Genomic DNA, 20874 nt, shown 5'->3' on the forward strand with positions numbered 1-20874 from the left:
CCCTTTTAGAAAGCATCTTGGCAATAGGCATTGTGAGGCCTGTTGTGGGGTGAGGGGAGCGGGGAGGGATAGCATTAGGAGATACACCTAATGTAAATGACAAGTTAATGGGTGCAGCACACCACCATGGCACATGTATACATATGTAACAAACCTGCACATTGTGCACATGTACCGTAGAACTTAAAGTATAATAAAAAATATATATATAGAAAAAAAGAAAATGATCAAAAAAAGTCATAAAATATAAATGCAAAAAGAAAAGTTATAAAATTCCATGTCCTCTCCCATCCAGTAATTAAGTTTCCCAAACTCTACCTTGCGTAAATATTCTGAAAATATGGCCAGTATTTTTGTATTAAAATGTTTATTCTTTTATTTTTGTTAATAGCCAAATAAGGGGATAGTTGTAGTAACTGATGAGATAGAACGTTATATGGCCACTAAGCATACTGTTTTCTAAGAAATTTTAATGGTGAGAAAATGTTTATTATGTTCAAAAATGTACACAGAATCTATATACAATACAAATCCAACTATGAAAAAATATATATGTGTTTGAAAATGTGGCGACGTGTCCATAGTTGCTTCTGCTAGGAAGTTGTTCAAATAGTATTATTAATTTCTACCCACTTTGGACAGAGTCATTTCTCTTTAAATTGCCACCTTAATACAAGGCATTAATGTCTTTACTCTCAGTTCAGGGAATGTACAAGTGTCCCAGACTATTGGATAGAGTGGTTCCCACGCAATAATTTTCAAGGAATTCACTCTCAAGCACTTTTAAGTGCTGAGCTTCTTTCACTCACCTTTGCTTGTTGTGGCCAAACATCCCTTTCTTCTGCTGAGTCTCCTTTCTTTCCATAGCTTCCTCTGTGGGACAGCTACTTCTCTGCTTTCTCTTATTCCTCTCTTTCAATCACAGTTTTCTGCCCTGAACTGTGTCCAGACAAGGTTAGAATTATCTTTAAATCTTTGTTTTTGCTCTAGTGTGATCTTCAGTTTTTATTGAGTGTGATAAACTAGATGATATAGGAAACATACATAAAGTGATTTGAGCTAATAAATGCTTTGGCTTGACTTATCCACTTTATTGTAGCAAGACTTATGCTGGTTAGAGGAGACTAGATGAATTAAAAATCCCTTCTACTTGACATCCTGTAGTTCTGAGAACTTTTGGGAAGGAAAGTACATTATATTTAACTTGTAAGACAGTTTGTATTCATGGAATCCACAAAGTTCTAGAAAAGTATGAAGTCACACTGAAGATTTGTCATCAGAGGTGTAGAGAAATGACTCAATCGCCTCATGAGATCTCTGTGTTCAGTTTTTTTTTTTTTCCCTAGTCTGTTTAATGGCAGAAGAAGTGGGCAGTGCCATGGTCTCTTACACTACTAAAAACTAGTGTTAAAAAGTAATGCTAAAAGTAGTTTATCCTTACTCAGAAAATTCTCCGTTTGACAAAGACTTTTTTTGAGAGAAAAAGAGATAATGAATGTATGGATTTTTCAAGGGTATTTTAGGTACATTCAATGACTGCACCATCCTCTAAAGCACCTCCCTGCACTTGATTCTCTTCCAATAAAGGAGAAAATCAACAGAAGCAAAGTTGACAGCAAAAAAAAAAAAAAAAAAAAAAAAAAGTCATGCTGCCTGTGACAATGTGTCTGGGACACAAAGCATTGACCTTGAAGCACTGGTCCATTCATTTGTGGATGATTTAATCACTAGGACCTTTTAATGTCTGGATCATTGCTCCATGGCATGTGATCCCATGGATCTCCCTTGCTCCTGTTTTCTCACATCTATCTTTATTACTCATCAAAAGGAAACTCGAGATCTCCACTTCTATGAGTATTGGCTCAATCTTACATAGGGAAGAAGTGGGGGAAAAATTGGGAACTAAAGAAATTATCAAACCATTATTCATAGGTGAAGTCTACTGAAAAATATTCTCTAATTGTTAAACTCAAAATATTTTCTACATATCTGTTATGTAGATATTATTAAACAACATTTATTTAGAAATCCAGAAGAAAATGACACCCTAGCTGGGGTAGTTGGGAATGTGGATAAGAAGAAACAGAAGTTTATATCAGGGAGGCTACTGAAAATTGGTCTTATAATTACAGAGAAAAGAACCATACATTCTAGAGATAACACAATAAAAGATGTGTGTGTGTGTGATGAGTTAGCGTTTATTGTTATGACCATAATAAAGTGAATTATTTTAAATTCATTTATCTGTTAAAACAAAAGCAGAACATAACAGGTAAAAACCTTAATATGAAAATATTAAATCTTAGTACAAACTAGTAAATTTGCATTGGGAGAATGAGATTCAGAAAGAGAAAAAGACCTAATTGAAATTGTTTTATTTAAATAAAAGGAATAAAAATAAATTTGTGCTTGATTTGTTATGCATTAATAATTAGCAAGTAAGTAACGTGTGCTAGAATGTTATGTTAATTTATGTTAAAATAATTCAATTCCTTGTAAAACATTAAAAAGAGAGCATGATCTATATTTTAAAACCAGATTAAAAAGGGGGTGACATATGTGAAAAAAAAAACTTGAAGGAAAATAACAGAACATTATGAAGACTATGTAGAAATACTGAAAATGTTTGAGTAATGCTGAGTCAAATATAAGAAATTGAATATGTGTGGATTATATAATTGATGTAAATATAAATTCATGTGGCAGACGATATGTGAACATGTTAGGACAGTGGCATTAATACTATTGCTATTATTATTAAATTATTTTAAATATTATCTTATTTTAAAAATATCCCTCCAACGCTTTATCCTGAAGAGTCAAATACTTTTATAATTTTTTTGAACTAATATGTCTTTGAATAAAATGCCAGGAAAATTTTGCAAAGAAAACGTTTTATTTTTGTTTGTAAACAACTTTAACAACCTTGCTTTATTTTTGATATCTAACAACTAACCATTTCCATAAAAGCATCACCTATAAAATTAGTTTAATGGTGATGTGTACTGATCTATGATGGAATTCAATTATCGTTCAGATAATTATCAAAGTGATTACATTTCATGACTTAAAAAAATCTTTAGTAATTTTGTATATTTTTTTCATTTGGCATCATTGGAACATCACTAGAATGATCTGCCTCCTCTTGGAGTTGTTTCAACATATGTTGTATTTCCCATGACTTAGTACTCAACATCTAGTTACTGGAGCAGAAATGGAAAATGCCATCAAAGATAGCTGAAAAGGCTTATTTTCCTTGAATTTTTCCTGAGGACAAGGATGACTCGTATTATTTAATGTTGTTCATGCTATTAATGCCACAGCCCTGGTAAACTGAAGCATTAAAGGTTCCCTCCAGCCACAGGATGCATTGTAATAAGAAGAGGCAGCAGGATTGTTCAGTCATGTGATGAGCCCATCCCATTTCAGCAGCCTTAGGGAATGTTGTCCCCCTGGTGAGATCCATAGATCTGATTGATTAGAAATCGTCTCTGTCTAGACGTAGTTCTTGGTGGAATATATTTTCCTTGTAGAGGAACCATTTTTCCAGTTCTGTAATGGTTTTGAAATGATCAATTTGTAAATGAGGAAGAAATGTAGGTAGTGAGTAACTAACATTCATGTTGTTGAGTCATGATTAATTACCTCATAATCCCAGTATTTCCAATGCTGCATTTAGCACAGAGTAATCATTGAAGTAACTGGGACTGTGCTGATGATATGCAGAATTTTAAGTAATCCATGTTGGACTCTCAGTGAAATTTCAAATCCAAAAATGATATGAAAATGGAATGTAGTTAAAATAGATAAAAATAACATTAGCTCTTTTAACCCTTTTTATAATCCTGTGGGTGGAACTAAGCTGGAGGCATTACACTATCTGATCTCAAAATATGCTACAAAGCTATAACAAAACAGCACAGTCCTGGCATAAAAACAGACATACAAACCAATGGAACAGAATAGAGAGCCAAGATATAAGTCTATGGATTTACAGTCAATTGAAGGTGTCAAGAACACACAATGGTGAAAGGATAGTCTCTTCAATAAATAGTGTCAGGAAAACTGGATATCCATAAGCAGAAGAATAAAATTAGACCCCTCTCTGATACAATACACAAAAATCAACTCAAAATAAGTTAGAGACTTAAATGTAAGACTGCTAGAAAAAACACAGGGAAAAGCTTTTTGACAATAATTGGGCAATAATGTTTTGGATATGACCCCAAAAGCACAGGTAACAAAAACAAAAATGGACAAATGTGATTATATCAAACTAATAAGCTTCTGTACAGCAAAGAAAACAATAAACAGAGTGAAGAGACAACCTACAGAATGTGAGAAAATATTTGCAAGCCATACATCTAATAAGGGGCTAACATATAAAGTACATAAGGAACTCAAATGATTCAATAACAAGGACACAAATAACCTAATTTTGAAATAGGCGAAGAACCTTGTCTCAGTACATTGGTGCTGTTACAACAAAATACCATAGCTGAGTAATTTATAAATAATGTAAATTTATTTCTCACAGTTCTAGAGGCTGGGAATTCCAAGATCAAGGAGCTGGCATTCAGAGTCTGGTGAGGGCCTTCTAGCTGTGTCTTCGGCATGGCAATAGGTGAAAGGGTGTAGCTCATTTCCTCCAGCCCTTTTATAAGGCGCTAATTCCATTCATGAAGCCAGAGCTGTCATTCTCTAATAACCACCTAAAGGCCCACCTCTTAATACTACTGTGTTGGGGATTAAATTTCAATATGAAATTTTGGAAACGACACAAACGTTCAAACCATAGCATTCCACTGCTGGTTCCCCCAAATTCATGTCCTTCTCACAAAGAAAATACATTAATTCCATTCCAATAGCCTTAGAAGTCTTAAGTTTTTCCAGTATCAGTTGAAAAATCTAAAGTCCAGAGTCTCATCTAAATATCATCTAAATCAGATATGGGTGAGACTCTAGGCACAATTCATGCAGAGATAAATTGCTTTCAAGTTGTGAACCTGTGAAGTCAAACAGGTTATGTACTTTAAAATACAATGATGGGACAGGCACATGATAGACATTCCCATTTTAAAAGGGAGGAACAGGAAAGAAGACAGGGGTAGCATATACCAAGTAAGTTCAAAACCCAGTAAGGCAAATCATAGTAAGTCTTGAGGCTCCAAGTGGATGAATATGTAACAAAAATGTACATTCTGGAGATCTATTTGACAGCATAGTGGCTACAGTTAGTAATCATGTATTGTATACTTGAAAAATTCTGAGAACAGATCTTAAATATTCTCACCACAAAAAAATTAGTATGTGAGGTGATGGATATATTAATTAGCATGATTTAATAATTTCTTAATGTATACATGTACAAAAACATCATGTTGCATACCATAAATACATACAATTTTGTGGAACCTGAATATCCTTTCTTCTCCCTGCTAAAATAGGCTCTATCAGGACTGGCTGAGCTAGTACGGTCTCTTGCAAAAATCAGGAGCATCTACATTGTGCTATGCAAATGGAAAATAATTAGATCTGTTGAGCAGATATCATCTTTATAATATAAAAAATAAATACTATGAATGACACAGGCTTGATACTCAGGCAAACTGAACAAAGTAGAAAACCAGGCCAATTGTTTAATTAAATTTAAAATAAAGGTGCATTACTAGACAAAATAGGTAGAAGCTGGACTAATGATTTCTAAAGTTCTTCCATGATAAGAGCCAGTGTTATAATGAGGAATGAAGGCCTTGACAGTCCACATGTGGTAGGCTGAATAGTGGTCCCCTAAAGATATCTAAATTTCAGTCCCTACAACCTGTGAATGCTGTGTTAGATGGCAAAAGAGACTCTGAAGGGTTAATATCCAGAATATAGAAAAAATTAATGCAACTCAACAAAATATCACATAACTTATTTAAAAAATGGACAAAAGATTTGAATAGACACTTCTCCAAAAATGATACACAAATGGTCAGCAATCATATGAAAAGATGCTCAACATCCCACTAATCATCAGAGAAACACAAACAAAAACAATGAGATATCACTTCACACCCATTAGGACAGCTACCATAAAAAAATGGAAAATAAGTATTGGCAAAAATGTGGAGAAATTGGAACTCTTATGCATTGTTGGTGGTATTGTAAAATGATGCAAATGCTGTGGAAAGCAGTATGGAGGTGCCTCAAAAAATTAAAAGTAGAACTACCGTATGATTCAGTAATTCCACTTCTGGATATAGATCCAAAAGAACTGAAAGTAGGACCCCAAAGAGATATTTGCATACCCATGGTTGTAGCAGTGCTATTCACAATAGCCAACCCAAATATCCATCAATGAATGGGTAGATAAATGTGATACATACATAAAATAGGGTATTATTCAATCTTAAAAAGAAAGGAAATCCTGCCACAAGTTACAACATGGATGAACCTTGAGGGGATTGTGCTAAGTGAATAAGCCAATCAAAAAGATACTGTGTAATTCCACTTATATGGGGTATCTAAAGTAGTCAAACTCATAGAAACAGAAGCAGAACGGTGGTTACCACAGGCAAGGAAGAGGTGGGAAAAGGGAGTTTAATGGGTATAGTGTTTCAGATTTGCAAGATGGAAAAGTCCTGGAGATCTGTTTAACAACAATGTGAATATAATCAACACCACTGAATTGTACATTTAAATTGGTTCAGGTGACAAATTTAATGCTATGTGTTTTTTGCCACAATAATTTTTTAAAAGGGATTTTGCAGGTGTGATTATGTTAAGGATCTTGAGATGGGGAGGGGATCCTGGATTATCCAGGTGGACTCACTCTAATTACAATGGTCCTTACAACAGGGAAGCAGCAGATCAGAGTGAGTAGTAGATGTGATAACAGAAGCAAGAGGTTAGAATAATGTGGCCATGAGCTAAAGAACGCAGCTAAGGAATGTGGCTACTAGAGGTTGGAAGAGGTAAGAAATGGATTATTTCGTAGAGCCTCCAGAATGAACCAGCCAGCCCTGTAGACACCTTGACTTAAGCTCTATAAATTTTATTTGGAACTTTGACTTTCAGAAGTCAGACTTTCAGAATGAGAGAATAAATTTGTCTTGTTTTAAGCCATTAAATTTGTAATAATTTGTTGCAGCAGCGGTAGGAAACTAATGCACCATATAAGAGCTCCAGGAAAAGGTAGACAGAAGCCTTTGAGATGAGTCCTTGGAGGCTCTAGTCTAGAGAAAGTAGACATGGTGTCCTTTGATGTATAAAGAAAAGGGCCAACTTAAAGCAAGGTAATAATAACTTACTCTTTGTTGCTTGGAGGGAGGAATAAAGATTGGTCTAAATAATGGTGAATTTTCTCTTCCTCTGTGATAAACCTGTAACCTATAAGCCTTGGCAACATCTATGATGATTTCTAAATATCACAACTAACATCTGAAACCACCACACCTTTATCAAAATAAATACAAATTTTACCCTTTCCATAAATATGATCACCCAGATTGGATAAAATATGATTTGATAGTGCTAACCCAAATTTAGAATTATTTTATGTAATTAAGTTTATGCTGATAAAGTCTGAAAGTTATGATAACTGTGCACTGTTTTCTTTCAACTGATCAATATACCCAGAGAAGAGAAATATTTTAACTTACATAGTTTATCACTAGCCTAACTGTGTGTATGCTTTCAATAGGAAAAAAACAACTTTTCTATTGCCATGCAAGTTTTCCTATAATGAGAAACATTAGGAGTTGAATAGAGCTAGATTTTGTGCAACCATTGGCCCAAAATCACATATAATATTGATGGGAAATATGTTATATATATGGCTGTTGCATTAGCAACACATATATATATGTAATCCATATATATATAGTTTTGAGAACATATATTATATATAGTTTTGAGATTCTTTTGCTTTCAAAAATGTGAATGTCTTATTTTATGAGGCCAATTAATACTTCACAGTCTGAGTAGTAAAAATAAAAATAGTCAGGAAGGGGCAAAAGGTTAAGTAAATATGTTGCACAGTTCCCTGTGTTGGGAACATAATGTAGTTATTAATGAATATTGCTGCTTGACCCAACAGATTTAGTCTGTTTTATCTTGCATTTATATTATAGAGTAGCAAATGCTTTTATTCCCCTTCCAAGGCAGAATAAGCCTCAAACACAGAACCATAATATTGAGCAGATGATTAAAACCATTAGCTAAAATCTTTTATGACAAAAAGATGAAATGTACTAGATAATGACACAGGAAACATAAAAATGCTGTTTTTATAAGTGGGGACATTTTACCTTCTTTAAATATGATTCAAGGTTTTTCTTTCTTTTGTTATTAAATAATTTCACTATTATCTATATTTGTACTTTGACAGCTTATTTTTTCCTCTTTGCTATATTTAACTTCGTTAGAGGGTATACATTCACCAGTCTTTTGAATAGTATACAGCATACAATTAATATACTTCCTATTAAGACAGAAAAAATGCACTACAGCTGGCTTTCTTGAGAGAACATTCACACATATATACAGTCTTTTGAAGGATAAATTTCATAAAGACTCTTGCATTTTGTGTTACATTTATTAAATCTCCCTGCATAAATTTTCATAATTTCACATTTTATTAGTAATTGCCATTTCTATTTTTCTAGTCTCATCTGAAACATACTTACCATTTCCATTAGAAAAAAAATCTAATTTCCTAACAATACAACCAAATACTATAAGAGTTTGCAGCATCAATGGAATGAGCATGCCAGCTCCCTTCTTCCCATAAGATGACTCTAAAATATGACTTTTAATTTCCAAAGTCTTGGGATAAAATTGAGACACAGCCTGTTTCTCTTTAGGTGCTGAAAATCTGAAATTTATTTCTAATGAATACTTATCTCAATCAAATACACCCTTATCAAAAGTATTTATAGCTCTTGTAGGGTTCAGTATGTAATGATTCCACCATTAGACTTACAAATTCATACTTCTTACCTCAATACATGAATCACACTTGGGTGTAGCAAGATATCTGAGTCTCATAGTTTTAATCTCAAACCGTAACTTTTTAGCATAGAGTATATTTTCCCTGCAACAACTAAAAAAATCTATTAATATCACACATAGTGATATCAGTTGATTAATAAGTAATTATTTGAGATCCTATTACATGGTAGGCACTAGTAATAAAGAGGATTCTTACCCTGAGGGACCTGAGCTTCCACCAGACAGAAGGAAAAGTCATGTAAAAAAACAAACAATATGATTTATAGTCCTTTGGGGATAAAAGAAAAAAAAAAAAAAAAAAACAATAATTTCAGGTAATGATAGATGCTTCCTAAGATGACAAATACGGTGATTTAAAGCATGACTATTGGGGGTTGGGGGATGACTGCTGGTATGGGCCAGGAAACATTTCATCAAAGAGGTGGAAGAAGAACCCAGCTGTGTTCTTCTCAATGGAGGAAAAAAAAAAAATGATAGTCACACAAATGTCTGGGGAATGGAGTTCCATGCAGGACTAGCAAGTGCATAGACTCTGAGATGGAAAAGGAAATCCATTAATTCTGGAGCTTTATACTGAAAATTTGGATAGCGATGAAGTCGAAGAAGAAAGCAGAGACAGGTTATATGAGGCCACGTAAATCACTGTATGGAGCTGAGGCTGTAAGTATATTGGGAAGCTATCAGAGATATTCAAGCAGGTGAATAATAGATCTTAATTTCACTTTAGGAAGATGATGCTGACAAGATTTCTTTTACTTGTTGCCCTTCTCATTCACTAGCTTGCCCAGGACCATCAATTTTTTCTCTACCATAACCCCTTTTATCCATCTACTCCCCTCCATTCCCAATGTCACTATTTAAATTCAGGCTTCTATTTTTATTTTCTTGAGCTACTACTATAAAGTACTAACTTGCCTCCTTACCTCCAGTCTTTTGGTTTTCTGATCAGTTCTGATTTCTCCTAGCAGATTCTCCTGACTTAAAAACTCATCAACCTCCTAATGCTTAAAAATTAGCTGAAGTATCCCTATGTAGAAGGTTTCCAGAAAGAAGTCCTGTATTTGTACTTCACATATCTAGAGGTCTGGCAAGGTGGGCTTAGTGTTGTTAGATTTATTTGAGGAACTGAGTTTCTCAAATAAAGAGATTCACTTTTAAAAAGATAATTTCTTGATGATTTGTTTGAGTTCCTTCTAGATTCTTGCTGTCAGTCCTCTGTCGAATGTAGAGTTTGTGAATATTTTCTCCCATTCTGTAAGTTGTTTATTGGGTACAATGTACACTATTTGGGTGATGGGTGCACCAAAAACCCAGATGTGATTAGTATAAAATTCATCCATGTAACCAAGTCACTTGTACCCCTAAGTCTATTGAAATTAAAAATAAAATAAAAAATAATTTCATCCCACTAGCTTGGTCCAAAAATATGGGGTGAATGCTGGAGATGAAGGCAGATTTTGAATATAGCGTATACATGCTACTTGGGTTTCTTTTTAGCCCAGCTTCGTGAACTAAAGCAATGTTTTTTGGGAAAATTGTCCGAAGTAGAGATTCTTTAAAGAAAAAATGAAAAAAACATGCAACAGTACTTTGTGTCCTCACAAAAGGTATACCATGACTTACTCTCTTATTTAGAAAATCTGTGGATCTCAAAGACAAATCTTGGTAACAAAAGTGAGGTTACCTAAGCACTCTAGACAGATTAAACAACAAGTTTCTCCCACTATTGAATGGAGAAAACTATCAGCATCCATTTAGTATTTATTGGAATAATCTCAATAGTTTCAGCTTTAACTTTACCAGATACAAGCTTTCTTCAAATCTGCACTAATCTTGTACAAATCAGTGACTTATTCAGGGCACAGTTTGGCTATTAGTGGAAGTTAACACAGACAGGCCTGCAGATAAGTGGGTGATAGTGTAAAACACATCGTGCTGTGGGTTTTTATTACAGCAATTAATCCAGAATCTGAGAGGAACACAAACTCGTACCTTAATATCATCCCTCACTCAAAATCACTCATTTAGCTCATTTCGGAAGCCTTGTCACTGCCTGAAAATAAAGGATTACAGATGAAAGTTGCCACATCCTGTGGAGAAGAGGCAATTATCCTTTATTTGGTTTCCAACTTCCCTTGTAAATGTGCCAACAGATAAAGTGTTGGTGTGAGTTCAGGGCTGTTAGAATTTTTTTTTTTTTTCTCACCACATGAGTCAATCCTGTTCTTAGGCTTTATTTCCCAGTGATGGCTGTGTACCTAGCAAGTGTTATCTTCCCATGTTTATGTCTCCATGACAAGAATTACCATTTTAAAATAAAATGATCAAGTTGGTGGACTGATGGCTTTTGTGATCACACCACAAATTTTACTTACTTGTTTTCAGTGTTGAAAGTGATGAAAACAATCACTTGATTACTTGTTTTCAGTGTTGAAGACTGGCAGTTTTAATGTTTTCCCTTGGGATGTTGGATTCCAAGTATGACAAGATGGGGGATCTTCTTCCTCAATCTCTGTCTTTCAAGGACCCTGTACTCACTCCTGGTTGTCCCCACAGGAGTGCTGAAACATGACTGCAACAGACTTGCAGTTGTGCAGGAGATCCATTCAGCCGCACAGAGATGACCGGAAAAATGGCTGGCGCAGGGGAGTCCTGGGTAAAGAACGTGGAAGTTTGAATCAGAAATGGAGTCATGACTCTGCCGGTTACTAACCAGTTTTATATATCATTGAGATTACTTCTTTTTTTTTTTATTGCAGTAAAAAACACATAACATAAAATTTACCCTCTTAACCATTTTCTCATTGTACCGTTCAGTATTGTTAAATATATTCACATTTTTGGCAGGGTGCTGTGGCTCCCGCCTGTAATCCGAGCACTTTGGGAGGCCGAGGCGGGCGGGTCACGAGGTCAGGAGATCAGGACTGTCCTATCCTGGCCAACATGGTGAAACCCCGTCTCTACTAAAAATACAAAAAATTAGCCGGGCGTGGCGGCGCTTGCCTGTAGTCCCAGCTACTCAGGAGGCTGAGGCAGGAGAATTGCTTGAACCCGGCAGGCAGAGGCTGCAATGAGCCGAGATCACACTGTTGCATTCTAGCCTGGGCGACAGAGAGAGACACTCTTGCTCTCTCTCTCTCTCTCTCTCTCTATAAAATATATATTATATAATATATGTAATATATGATGTATAAATATCATATATAATATAATATATATATTATATTATACCTATATTTTTTACCATTTTTTACATTTTGTGCAATGGATCTTCAGAACTCTTTCATCTTGCAAAACTGAAACTCTATATCCATTAAATAACTCCTCTTTCCTCCTTCCCCCACCTTCTGGTAACCACCATTCTACTTTCTGTTTTTATGAGTTTGACCACTCTAGGTACCCTATATAAAAAGAATCATACAGCATTTATCTTTTTGTGACTTGCTTGTTTCACTCAGCATAATGTCCTGAAGTTTCATCCATGTTGTATCATGTGACAAGATTTACTTTCTTTTTTAAGGCTGAATAATATTTCATTGTATATATATATATATATATATATATATATATATACACACACACACATATATGCTACATTTTGTTTATTCATCTATTGAGATTACATTTTATTATCTTCAAAATGAGAAATAATAAATCATTTTTACCTCAAAGAATCATTGTTAACATCTAGTGTAAACTACGTTTGTCACTATTATATTGGAAAGTTATGCTTTAGATGTATTGACCAATGATTCATTAAATCTGAGTTCTATCCTTGGCTCTGCTATTCATTTTCTGACTATACACCAACAGTCTACTTGCTCTGGGGCCGCAATGTACTACAGTCTACTTGCTCTGGGGCCACAGTGTACTATCTGTAAAATCATATTGTCTTAACTACTGAAGAGGACTGTTGAAAGATGAAAAATGCAGATTCATTCCTCAGAGTAATTTATTCCTCAGTTATTCCTGGAGCCCAGGTGCTCAGTCCTTATCATCTCTGAGATCACTCAGGAGAGAAAGCTGTAATCTTACAGAGCCTTGGTCTCCTAATCTATAATATTGATTGAAGCTAAACAAGCTCTCCCAAATTACTGAACTTTAAAACCACCAATTTAAAAAAACCTCTAGTGATAAACATATACATTGTACACCCTCTTCAACATTATTTTGATATTTAAAAAATACTATGTGTCTAAAACCAAAATGCTGTATAATTTTAGAACCTGCTTTTTCAAAACTGTATATTCCAAACACTCCCTCCTCTCTGTCAAAGTCTAATGATGACACAGATGCTGCCCACCTCATACCCTCAAAATATCCCACAGAATTGCACTGGATAAGCACTAAGGCCCATTTGAAAATTCTATGATTTGAACTTTTGAATTTTTAGGTAATTTTCCATTGCATCGGTTTTTCTGGTGTTTTCAGGATCTGTGCCAAATGTGAGGCTGCCCTTGCCACTAAGGACTTCTCACATTGCAACTATCAAGATGATGACGAACTCATCAATAGATGGAGAGAGACTCCTGTATTTTGAAGGACTCTGGATAATAAATAGGTAATACTGATAAATCTTATACTTATTTTTGTTTAAACTGGGAAAAATAAAGCAATGCTAGCAAGTTTGAAAGTGATAGTCTAAGAATTATACTGATTGGTTAAGCACCTGATTATTGAATGATTGAGCCACGGGAGGCAAGGAACAGAAAGATACAGAAGTTTGCTGAATCCTCTTCCTCCCCAACCCAGAAAGCCACTAGGGGTTAATCACCTTGTCACAAGGTTGTCTAAGTCCAGACTTGTATTAGAGATGGAATGGGTGAAGGTTATCAAGGGAGTGTGAAATGGAAAACTTGGCAGAATAGAATGAGCTTTCTGATTACTATTAGAATTTTTTTAGATTGACTTTCAACATTTCAGGTTAAGCTCAACTAGAAAAAGTTGAATTTCTCTAAGGCAATGTTTAACATGTATCTATCTCAGAATAACTTGCTAATTTACATATTTATAGCACTTCGATTTAACAGTACTGAAAACTTTTAAATAAAAATCTAAGCACTTAACAGTATGTGAAGTATGAGTTATGTCTTATTGTGAATATCTAAATGTATTTTCAGCAAGAATCCTGAACATAATGGCATATATAACTTCTTTATGTATGTAAAATCAAAACCATTTATTTATTTATTCTATTGATGAAAAATTAGTTATTTATATTATTTGGTGCTATTAATTGAATATGCAACTTTGAAAAAAACAGGCTAGTCAGAAAGTATGCTGACAAAACAGAACAGAAGCTACAACAAAAAACTTTAAGAGATATTTTGGACAAGGCATTTTATTTTATCTAGATATAATCTCTATTCTTAGTATAGTGCCTAATATTATAAATGATGAGAAGGTTAACTAAAAACAATTGAAATAGAGTAAAATTTTGATGTGCATATATATTCTTATTTTGAACTTAAAGAAAGGTATATTTGACTTTTATTAATAGAAAATTGTTTTATTTTTGTTCTTTTAAAGTAAATATTTAAATAATATCAGTTTGAAGGAGTGCCAAATTATTGGTTGGCTCTGAAGGTTAGTATATTTCAGTCTGATTACAAGGACATCTTATGGAATTCCTATGGCTTTGCCTGTACCTGAGACACCTGCTGATTAGGCAGTCACAAAGAAGTACAGATGAAGGAGTGATTAATCTGACCTGGGAGTAAAATTAGTAATTCAGGAAACCTCAACAGAAGACATATGGTTAAACTTAGTTTTGAATCATGGTATGGTGTTCACCAGGCAAAGGGAGGAAGTCGATCATAGAGGATGCAATGTTAGTCCAAGGCACAGCAGTGTGGTTTGTTTGGAAAACTGACAGTGTTTCAGTGTGGACATAAAGATGAGGCAGATTAGAGGTCAAGACAGAAGATCCTCAATGCTTGATGAATCAGAGGTGGAAGGAGAAAATGGGATCAAAAGTAATACTAAGATTTTCAAGTCATATTCATTTGCTCTTGAACCATTTTTGATTGCTATGTACATGGGTATTACAACATTTTAAATAATAATCTTGTAAAAGCACCTACAAACAGGAAATCTCTTTGTTACCAAACATTAAGGAGAAAAAACAAGAGTATTTATAAGAATGAAAATAATTATGTAAAAAATCTCTTCCTGAGAGAAAAGCAAAAAATCAATTAAAAAAAAGATTAAACCTCATTTAACTTTGACATTTTTGCAATGTTAGAAAGAGATACTGTTTAAAAATATGGCTATTAACAAATCCTGCTCTAATCTAGGGAATATAAAATCAACCACCAAACCTCTTAGTGCTTTACTCAATTGTGTGTGTGCGTGTGTGTATGTGCATGAGAGAGAGAAATGAAAGAGATATATTTTAGAAATATTCTTTTAAGAAGGAGATAGGCAGATATAACATGCATAATCTGCACAAGGTTATAAACTTCATTGTGTATAAAAATGCATAATTATTTGGTTAGGCTATAAATAGAGGAAGTATATAAACAACCGAATTTATTTAGAAAAAAATACATATTTGCACCAATGATATGAAGTCAAAGACAAATAGAACAAAGTACATTCTAATTGTTGTTTCTTCAGTGATAATACCAGACATAACAAGAGTTTCTTGCTCCCTGTCATTTCCTGGTAAAAGAGTACAAACCATTACCACTCCATAGACACACTTAAAATGCCCTCAACTATTTCTGCAAATCCCCAGAGATAATCTCATGAGTTTTCCTGAATCGATCCTCTCAGTCACCGCATAGAGTCACCATATTTCTTCTTCTTTTGGCCCATGTTTCTTTTGGAGATGTCACCAAGATGATTTACAATGGTGTGTTGCCCTCTCTCTGGTTCTTGAATTGTCTCCTATTGCTTCTGCTAATCACCACTGTGCAAGATTTCTCTGGACTAAAGTTATTCTATTCAAGACAGGAGGATACTCTGAAATGCACACACATCTATATGCCACACCTTGTCAAGAAGGTCCCAAATATATGCCAATAGTATTCTCAAAGATTTGTTTACATCATGTGCAAACCACTTTTTCAGCAACTGTTTGAACATCTGTCTCTCTTATTTGGGCTTAAATAGGATTTCTTGGGTGCTGGCCAGGAAGATCTCAGTCTACTTAACACACGACTTGCACTTTTTGCTAATCTTTTTCTTGTCTTTGAATTGAAGCTTAGCATTCACAAACAGTTATTTAATTTTAAACTCTATAACAATCCTATGAGGTAAGTAGGATGGATATTACCACCATTTTATAGACCAGAAACCTGAAACTTGAAAAGCTGCATTTACTCAGCAAGTAAGTTACAGAGCAAGCACTTAAGTCCAAGTTGTCTGAGCCTAGAATCAGTGCATTATGCTCAGCTGTCTCCATAAAGATGGAGATGTGGTGCATATCAACTGCCACCTCTATTGCTTAATAACTGTGATCAATTATAGAACAACATCCCACCCTTAATGACAGCGGATTCCTCTCACTGCACGTAAGCATCTCATCAAATCCATGATTCCTCTCTCCAGAAAAATGTACATCAGTGGGCAGCCCCATGCATGCACACGCTTTACATACTTTTGCAAGTTGTTACAAGGGTTTTTAAAATATCCCGAACCTTAAGTCCCTATTCAAATGGACAACTGTCTTGTAGATGCTGATTCTGTCCTTTAAGGCCAGTTTTATAAAAGAGGTTTTATTATGTGTATTTTAGTACTAATGCTGTATGTTCTTTTGATTTCAAAATCTTTTACCCAAGGCATATTTCCTTTTAAAAGATTTATTAAAAATGCATAAAAGTAATTGGGTCTATGTGGTAAAGAAAAGTTTGATTGAAACACTCAAGAATTCTATTTTCCTAGAAGCCATCTTAACAAGTTATGATTTCTTATCATGTTTACAGTAATGAATTGGACTACCAAAAAATACCTAGGTATTTGACTTAAATTTTGTGTGTGTACATATAAACATATATATTTAATTACTTTAAATTACTCAGAGCCAACTTGAGTAAACACTTCTTGAACAAATACTTCATGAAGTCTTTTTAATAACTTAAAAATATGTCTATGTAACACGAAGTAACTTATCCTTTTGGTCAGTTGAGTGGTTAATTGTCTAGTGTCTGATCAGTATCAATAATCTGTCTGAAAATTGCGAAGGACAGTAGTGGAGTAACAGGCTCAAACTCAGTGGTTCTCAACCATGGCTGCACTTCTGAATCACCTGGGATTTTTTATGCTTTGGCCCCAGTTCCAGGAATTTTGATTTAACGGGTGTGGAGTGTGGCATGAGTAATAGGATTTTTAAAAATGGGACAATTCTCAAAAAGCACAACAGAGGGTATGCCTGTATAATGTATGAAGCTGGGGTAAGTTTAGATTATTTTCTTAGGAGAGAAGCAGGGTTTAATAAGATGATAGCTGGCCAAAGTAATAAATTTAGCCCATCCTTCCATCAACGAATCTTTTTTTTTCTTTCTTATCACACACAACAGATAACGTCTGAATTGACAAACATGCAGATATATAGTGATTACATAGTCTATGTAATTAACCTTTCCATCATGCCTGAAGAATTATAATCCATGATTGTATTTAATCAGAATCATGGAACATGTTAACTGTAAGACTCATCAGAGCTGTATGATGCAGCTCCTTATTCTGAGCACATCACAAAATGTCTCATATAACAGAATAAATTTTTGAATCACAGTTTAATGAACCCCATCCAATGCTTTTAAAAAACATCAAACAACCAAACCCTTAAGGCTGAATTCTTGTCATTAGAGAGTTTCAATTATTTGCACCATATCTAGAGTGGTTTAAGGAGTTAGAATAGTGGTGGAGAGGAAGAGAAGGGAAGAATCAAAAGTCTAGAGTAACCTGAGGAATATGGGGTCAGCCTATTTTTTAAAAACTCATATTTAATGATGTCTTTCCTTGAAAAGTATTCCTCCCATACCCCCATTTCAGAAAATGGGGAAATAAGCAATTGGAGATACATGTAGTACCTGAGGATGGAGAAGAGTAGAGAGGATGAAGAAGAGAAGGACAAATTTAGGGCTGACTCCTAATGGATGACCTTGTGTGTACTTTCTCTACTCCTGCCCTTAGTCTACACAAAGGACTAGCGGAATGGCACCTGGAAGGACTGGGAGCAAAGAGTTACCTAGGGAGAAGCTTTGGCTTTGAAATGTAGATCAGATTTGAGGCAGAGTGAATGGGAAAAAACACAAATACATCTTGACATGTATCATATCCTCTCATTCTTTTTTCCTCTCATCCCCATCTTCATAATGTTAGTTTAACAATAACCTTTTTCCTAAAATTGGTTGTTTTAAGAATAAATGGCAACAGATATCCTTCCCTCCCCAAAATGTAGGATCTGGATTTACAAAACTAACAGAAATGATTAAAAGAGAAGTAAAATATCAAAGACTAAAGTCATCAGTGTGAAAATTATGAAAATGTGTCAATGTTCTACCCCAAACATTAATAGCTATGTCTTAATATTAAGAGCAAACACCTATCAAGTACTTGATGTACTAGGCATACTTTTAATTTACATGAATTAATTTATATAAATTTCACTACAACTCAAGAGGTGGGACCTATTATTATCTCGATTTTACATATGTGGAAATTGAAGCCCAAAGAGGGAAGTAAACCCATGCAAGGTTGAGTTCGGGTTACATTCTAAGACATTTAATTTCCATAGTCCATATTATTAATCACAATATCACCTATACATAAAAACAATTTAATCCAATTGGCAGAAGGGAGAGGAAGTAGGAATTTGCATTTCTGGGAAGAGTTACCAAGTATTGCAGGCAGTTAGGTGGAGGAATCTCTGGAAAATTCCATTAATATTCCCCAATTAGAAGCATGTAAAAAACTGGACTTGCCAGGGAAAATGTAAAAAAAAATTTCCCAATTCCTTAGATAAGCGGGACTGAAGGCTGAGGTTGGAAAGCTCCAACTTTGCAATAGATAAAATAGGAAAACACAAGAAATAATCTAGGAATGACTACTTTGGTCAGCACTAGCAGTGGTAAACAAGGAGATCTGAATAGAAGAAAATAATCACCTCATCAGAAGACAGTGGTGACCTGTAAACTGATCCTGATGTAAGAGTTTAAACAAAACGAGAAAAAGAATAGAGACAAAGTTCCCCAGTACTGGCTTCCAGAGCTTTTGGATGTTTCTCATTCCCTCAGCAGGGGAATGAATAACTGATATAGTTTGGAAGTTTGTCTCCTCCAAATCTCATGTTGAAATGTAATCCTCAATGTTTCAGGTGGGGCCTGGTGGGAGGTATAATATTTAGGTTATGGGATAGATCACTCATGAATGGCAGCAACACTATCCCCTTGGTGATGAGTGAGTTCTCACTCTGGCAGTTCATGCAAGATCTGGTAGTTTAAAGAGCATGGCACCTCCCCCATTCTCTCTTGCTCCCTCTCTCATCATGTGACATTGCCTTCTCTCCCTTCATCTTCTGCCATGATTGTAAGCTTCCTGATGTCCTCACCAGAAGCTAATGCTGGAGCCATGTTTGTATAGCCTGAAGAACCATCAGCTAATTAAACCTCTTTTCTTAAAAAGTTACCCAGTCTCAGGTATTACTTTGTAGTAACACAAAAATAACCTAACAAAGCAAATTGGAGTGGGATGTTGCTATAAAGATACCTGAATATGTGAAAACAGCTTTGGAACTGGATAATGGGCAAAAGTTGGAAGTGTTTGGAGGGCTCAGAAGAAGAAAGGAAGATGAGGGAAAATGTAGAACTTTTTAGAGACTAGTTAAATGGTTGTGACCAAAATACTGATAGAAATATGGACAGTAATGGGGTCAGGGGTGATACTGGGGTGGGGACAGGACACAGGAGGCTGTCTCAAGAAATATGGAGAGTAAACGAAAGGCTGATGAGGTCTCAGATGGAAGTGAGGACTTTGTTGGAAACTGGAGTAAAAGTCACCTATGTTATGCTCTAGCAAAAAAACTTGGCTGCATTACATCCATGCTCTAGGAATCTGTGGAAATTTGAACTTAAGACTGATGACTTAGGGCATATTGTGGAAGAAATTTTTAAGCCGCAAAGTGTTCAAGATGTGGTGTGGCTGCTTCTATCAGTCTACGATCAGATGCTGTAGCAAAGAAATGACTTAAAAATTGGAACTTATATTTAGAAGGAAAACAGAGCATACAAGTTTGAAAAATTTGCAGTGTAGCCATGTGGCAGCCTAGCCATGTGGCAGGAGAGTAATCCAAGTAGGCTTTGGAGAAACCACTTGCTAGAGATATTATCATGACTAAAAGGGAGCCAAGTGTTAATATCCAAGAGAATGGGGAAAAAGCCCCAAAGGTATTTCAGAGATTTTGGAGACAACCCCTCCTCTAACGGGCCCAGAGGCCTAGAAGGAAAGAATAGTTTTTTGGGCCAGGCCTGGGGCACTACTGCCTTGCTCAGCTTCAGAACACAGCTCTCCACATTCTGGCCACTCTGTTTCCAGCCCCAGCTCAAAGGGGCCTAGATACAGCTTAGGTCGCTGCTTTGCAGGACACAAGCCTTAAGCCTTGGCAGCTTCCACATTTTGTTAAGCCTGCAGGCACCCAGAATGCAAGAGTGAAGGAGGTTTTGCAGCTTCCACCTAGGTATCAGAGTATGTAGTGGAAATCCTGGGTGCCCAGGCAGAAGCCTGCCACAGGGGCAGAGTCCCCACAGAGAAACCTTACTAAGCCAATGCCAAAGGAAAACGTGGTGTTGGAGCTCCTACACAGAGTTTCTATCAGGGCACTGCCTGGTGGAGCTGTGGGAAGGAGGCTGCTGTCCACCAGACCTCATAATG

General features: G+C 35.4%; 1 long non-coding RNA gene across 1 annotated transcript in view; it reads right to left on the reverse strand.

Moving 5' to 3' along the window:
• The window catches only part of LOC134761783 (uncharacterized), an 88505-nt gene that overhangs the window by 8352 nt on the left and 59279 nt on the right, over positions 1-20874 (reverse strand). Inside the window, exons 4-5 of the long non-coding RNA XR_010140911.1 lie at positions 11373-11649; positions 810-939 (exon numbers count right to left, since the gene is read on the reverse strand). This is a non-coding gene — a long non-coding RNA (uncharacterized LOC134761783). The remainder of the gene's footprint in view (positions 1-809; positions 940-11372; positions 11650-20874) is intronic.

This window comes from Pongo abelii, chromosome 6, assembly GCF_028885655.2.
Source record: "Pongo abelii isolate AG06213 chromosome 6, NHGRI_mPonAbe1-v2.0_pri, whole genome shotgun sequence".
Lineage (NCBI taxonomy): Eukaryota > Metazoa > Chordata > Mammalia > Primates > Hominidae > Pongo > Pongo abelii.